The 5,635-nt window shown below is 38.7% G+C and overlaps 1 protein-coding gene across 2 annotated transcripts in view; it reads left to right on the top strand.

Moving 5' to 3' along the window:
* Positions 1–525: 525 nt before the first annotated feature.
* Positions 526–5,635, top strand: part of Sema5a (sema domain, seven thrombospondin repeats (type 1 and type 1-like), transmembrane domain (TM) and short cytoplasmic domain, (semaphorin) 5A) — a 348,199-nt gene continuing 343,089 nt past the window's right edge. For both annotated transcript variants that reach the window (XM_013505908.1, XM_005407077.2), the window contains exon 1: positions 526–620. The gene's annotated coding sequence lies outside the window, so the exon portion shown is untranslated. The remainder of the gene's footprint in view (positions 621–5,635) is intronic.

Genomic DNA, 5,635 nt, shown 5'->3' with positions numbered 1-5,635 from the left:
GTAAAAAATAAAAGTCTCAAATTCACGTACAGTTTTCCCTATACCTATTGCCTTAATTTCTTTTATGAAATCCATTTCTTTAAGCACTAGGTAGGTTAAAAAGGTGGAATGAAGGAGCTGTTACAGAATGAGTATATTTTTATTTTTAAACTGCTTAATATAATTACATTGGATTCAAAGTGATGATTTTTTTAAGATTCTTTGCTTTTATATGTTGACCAACATTAAAATATCTGTTTCTCTTTTCTCTGAAGATAGAGACCCATTGCTCTGTGTGTGTGTGTGTGTGTGTGTGTGTGTGTGTTTGTGTGTATGTGTGTGTGTGTGTGTGTATGAGTGTGTGTGTGACAGTAATTTAGGGCTCTCATAATGGTGATCACCAAGTCACTCTGTCCTCTGTCACTCTGCTATAAGTCCTGCATTACCAAAGCAGAGTATTGATGGAACTTTCTGGAAATGACAACCAATGGCCACATTGCATTTTCAGATGACTTAATGGACCTCTCTCTTTTTCCTTTTCAGCACTGGTGTGTGAGAACTGGGCTAGCGTGCCCATGTGACTGTGAGGTTCAGTGCGGTTCATGACCGAGGACACACGGCCTTCTCTCTCTCTCTCCTCGGTAAGTCAGACATCAGAGGTGGAGGGTGGGAACTGATGAAACTAAAATTGCCATAGATAACAGCTGTTGCTCAGGAGTTGTACTCATCTCTGCTGTTAAAAATAGAAGTGAATGAGCAAGCTTTGAGAAAGAGAATTCTTTAAGGCAGAATTGTTTGGGGCTAAACCCACTCCAGAACCTCAAAGCCAGGAAGGCACTAGTGACTCATCTTCTGATGAGGCATCACGATGTGGTTGCCTGCCAGAGAGCAGTTTGGTCTGTCCTGCTGCTACTTCTGTGCCCTGCCCTGGTTTATTTCGTGGTGCATATGTGTGCCATCTCATTTTCCTATCCTGGACTTGCTGTGACCTGGGTAAGGACTAGAGTCCTCATGGTGCCCTGGCAGATCCTCCCGGTCAGGGCTGCACCTATGGTCCTGATTCTTTGCCCTGGCGTTTATGTAGCCCATCACTGGGCTGTTCTTAGCTTCTGCATGTTCGGCTCATTGAGCCTTCCAAAGGCCAGCTCGGGGGTGCTGCTTTCCTGGAGACCTTCAGCAGTGTTACCATACCGTCGCTGCATGTTATCTTCCCCTGGGATACCTCTGGCCGCTTTTCCAAGGGGTTGGGAAAAAAAGACAGAGAGAAGAGAATGGGGGCTAGTGGTGTAAGAGGACATGTGGAGAAAGGCAAGGAGCAGAGTTTCATTTCACGTGCCCACCACTGAAAAGACCCTGCCTCTTTTATTAACTGCTTCCCTCATAATTAACTCACCACCACACTAGGGATGGCATTATACTGCTTTCCAGTTCACAGAGTGCCTTGCTGTGGTGAGAGCTATGTTCTGTGCAAATGATACCTGTTCCAGCTCTGGGACTGTGGGTTTCCAACCTTGTTTTCTTCTGTAGTGAGAGCAGCTAAATGGATGTTACTTGGGGTTGTGCCCAGAGACATAAACATCCTCAACTGAGACTGGATGTCTTGTGTTGTGCTCCCATTTCACAGAAGGAGAAACTGAGGCTGCTCATCTCATGTCTCTACCTCCCCTGCACAGATTCAGGCTCGTGTCGTGCTGTGTCTGTTTTGTTTTTTTTTTTTGGTACTGGGAATCGAACTCAGTACCTTGTGCTTGCCAGACAGGCACTTGTGCCACTGAGCTATATCCCCGGCCCTCATGTCATGTCTGATATAGGGCTTATCCAGGCACTTGGGGTCCTCAGTCTTATCTCCCTGGGGAAGCACAGAATCTGAAAGCCAGAAGAGCAATGGAGACCACATAGAGACTCTGTTGGTTTGATCTGGATCTGCAGTGAACAAGACTATGAGCTGATGGGTTTTCACTGCGTAGCAGGCCATGTGCAGTGGTATTCATTCGGCTCTCATGACAAGCTTTGAAGAGGGTATTATTATGACCCGTGTTTTAAAGATGAAGAAACTGAGGCCAGGAAGGTTAAATAATCAGTCCACGTCATCAGAGGCAGAGCTGGGACTTGAATCCGTTTTTAACTCTGACATAGATAGTTCTGTCTTTCAGGCCTGGGATTACGTTACTAGAATAAGGACAAGTGTACCCTGGTTTTTTCCTTACTGGAAGTACCCAGACCCTTAAAGAGAAGTTTACAATTGATTTTTCAAGCAAGTATCTAAATCAGGAATTGGTAAATTTTTTCTGAAGAGGGTGAGATAGTATTTTACCGTCTGAAGGCCATAGAATCCTTGATATGTCAGCCCAACACTGCCACGAGACCAGGCAGAGAGGAGACAATGTGTCAGTGAATGAGCATGGCTGTGTTGCAATAAAACTTTATTTAGAAAGACAGATGGCAGGCTGGATTTGGCCCATAGACTGTAGTTTGTTGAACTTTTATGTATACGACCTTTGCAATGCATAAATATTTCATTATGCAGCAAATGAGAGTGTATCAGTGGTCAGTAAGTCCTTTAATAAAATTTAGCCTGGATTCATAGAATTTAATCATAAACAAATTTTAATGAAATCTACTGTAATTGCAAAGAGCTCCCTATGGGCATAAGTACATTTGCAATTCCATTGCTTGATGTACTCAATATGATCTAAGTGTATTAGTCTAAGTTCTAATGTGCACACCACAGCTTTGTTCAAAGTAGGACCTAGCGAACAGTATCTCTTGGTGTGTGTTGATAATCTATAATACATGATTTATTCATGGAATAAGTTTAGATAGCATGTCCTACTTTGGTCTTCATACAGTTTCTAAATGGACATTTTTATTTTGTATACATCACTGCCCATGTACATATAGAACAAACTTACACTTATCTTGGGATCTCTCATAATTGTGTTCAACAAAAGTGTTCTGCTGTCAAATACTCCTTTTTTATTAAGAGCAAAGACAGGGATCTGCAGGAGAAAAGTTAAACATGTTGACATTTAAGTTGTGAAATAATCCTACCTAAACTCTGTGCTGTGTGCATCAAATGGGGCGCTGTGTGCTTTTGTTTTGTTTTGTTCTGCTTTTCCTTATTTCTCGTGCGTGCTGTGACTCCTTGAGGTGTATCTCTACCGTACTTGCTCTCATGTAAAGAACTTGCACAAAAAAACTGAAAAACCAATTAGTTTGTGTTTTTTCAGAAGTTTGACTGGGTAATCACTCTGTTTTGTTCACTCATTCATTCTTGGAAATAAATAATTGTAGCAAGCCCGGGAGCCTGATGCAGCAAAACTTCTGGAGACACTCAAGGATCCACTGATTCCTAGATTCTCATTGCATTCATAATGGAAAAGTGTTTCTTCAGTTTCATAGCAATGATATAAAAAATAAAACTCTGATTATGAAAGTCCTGGAAAGCTCTCTAGGGTAACTTTTAAAGTGGAAAAAGAAAATCGCAGAATAATATACTTACTAGAACCCTATTCATCTTAGAAATACATTTACATTCACACATAGAATCCCTACACATAAGGTCATGTAGGTAATAAAGTCTGCTACAATACATTTGCATACCTACCTACTTGAAACATATTAACTCTGGACTTGAGAACTTTGTATTTTATCAGTCTCACTTCACTATGTAATTTTCCGGAATATTATTATTTTTGCAATTAAAAGAATAAAAAAATACATAAATGATTTAATCTAGTGAATGCTCATTATGAAATATATATAAAAGGAGGGGGAATTCACTGACAATGTCTCTACTAGAGATAGCCGTAGTAGGTATTTAATATAGGCTTCTATATTATATTAATGATGTGTAGTTTATGGAGTTGAACTAGTATTAGACAAAATTTTGATTCCCACATTTTCACTTGTTATAATAGATTACTCTTTCTCATATGTTTGCAAGTTGTTGCTAAACCTCATTTTAACGCATACATAATATTCCATTGTACAGACACTATAATACGTGTAATGTGTTGATTCTTTTGTTGGACATGTATGTTGTTTCTAGTTAACAAAAAGCATAGATGATGCTGAAAAGATCATGAAAAAAGGAGACAGCACATAGCTCACTCTCTGGCTTCTTATCCTCCTTTCCAGCCATTGGAAGGTCACAGGGTCATCTCTCTTGTGAAGAGCAAACAGTTGGTGCATAAAGTTTCATAAACAAGAACAATTAATATAATCACAAAGCTTTCTTTTAATTAAGGGTTAATTCTTTAGGTTAGGATGGTAATTGATTTACTGTTTCAAAGCCAATGGTTATAATAGGACTGTCCTGGGCAAGGTGGCACAGGCCTGTAATCCCAGCACTCGGGAGGCTGAGGCAGGAGGATCATTGCAAGTTCAAGACCAGCCTGGGTTACAAAGTGAACTTAAGGCCAGCCTGAACTGTGTAGTGAGACCCTGTCTCAAAAAGACCAAAACAAAAATTGAGTTCCTTATAATAGGACTGCAAGTTGGCTTTATGAAAATGTTATCGATATTTATACTTCATGAATAATATGCTAGTTTTCACTTTCACAGTATCATCAGTAAATTTTTGGTCAATATAATGATATGCCTTCTCCTTATATATTTCATTGCTTATTTATTATTTTATTTTGTTTGTTATTTTTTCAAGTAATCATTAGCTATTACTCCAAGAAGCAGGTAGAGGCAAATGTGTGTGTGTGAAGATGTCCATATTTTGCAGTTCTTTATTTATTGAGCTCAACATTTTTCTAACAGGTGTTAAGACTTGATTTTTGAGGATATTAATTCTTTGTTGTCTTCTTTCTATTTTCCGTGCTCATTGTCTTTATCCTGTTAAATTTAAGCTTAATGATGTTAAAATTTGTCCTTAAAATTGTTTTAATCACTGATTAGAAATTTAACAGAAATTTTCTTTTAGTTTCTTCACATGATTAAAAGTATGCACTTTTTGGTTCAAGGGACAGTTACTTAAAAACACAGGTTATTTTTAAAATTGTGCAGTTTTATTCTGTGCCTTTTTATCCTCACTAACACAAACCAATCCTTAATTTTAGTTTAATGTGGATGATCTGACAATCAAAATACTTGTATGAATGGGAAAAGAACCCAGCTGCACATTCCTTCATCTTGCAGATACACATCCTGTTTATAGCCAGACAATGGAAATTCTTTCATTATTTTATCAATTTTTCTTTTGTAGGGATTGGGTAACTTCTGCAGTTTGAGATGTTCTGCAGACTTCCCCTTTATTATTGACCACTGTATTTTAGAAGTGTTTTATTTGGTAGGACTTAGCTCATTATGTTGAGTATCTAAAGCATCCTTTGCTTCTTGTCTCATTTTTGGACCTAATTGGTGTTTGCTGTTAATGCTTAAGGATGGGTATAAATGACCAAGGTAAGGCTGGTCACACCTCAGGCATATGGATCCGTGTACTTCCTTGGAGAGTTTTGAGCATCCCTCTATAATATTAACTTGTGACATGCCTGCAGTAATGGTTTCATAAGTTTATAACTTCTGTAAGAAGTTATAGTCTACATTTTTCTTTCTTTTTTTTTTTTTTTTTTTTTTTTTGGTTTTTCTCCGGTACCGGGAACTGAACTCACGACCTTGTGCTTGCCAGGCAGGCGCTTTGCCGCTG

The sequence above is a fragment of the Chinchilla lanigera genome, unplaced genomic scaffold, assembly GCF_000276665.1.
Source record: "Chinchilla lanigera isolate Chin_1 unplaced genomic scaffold, ChiLan1.0 scaffold00103, whole genome shotgun sequence".
Taxonomy (NCBI): domain Eukaryota; kingdom Metazoa; phylum Chordata; class Mammalia; order Rodentia; family Chinchillidae; genus Chinchilla; species Chinchilla lanigera.
The sequence above is the reverse complement of the archived record's forward strand: the minus strand, read 5'-3'. Positions and strand labels throughout refer to the sequence as shown.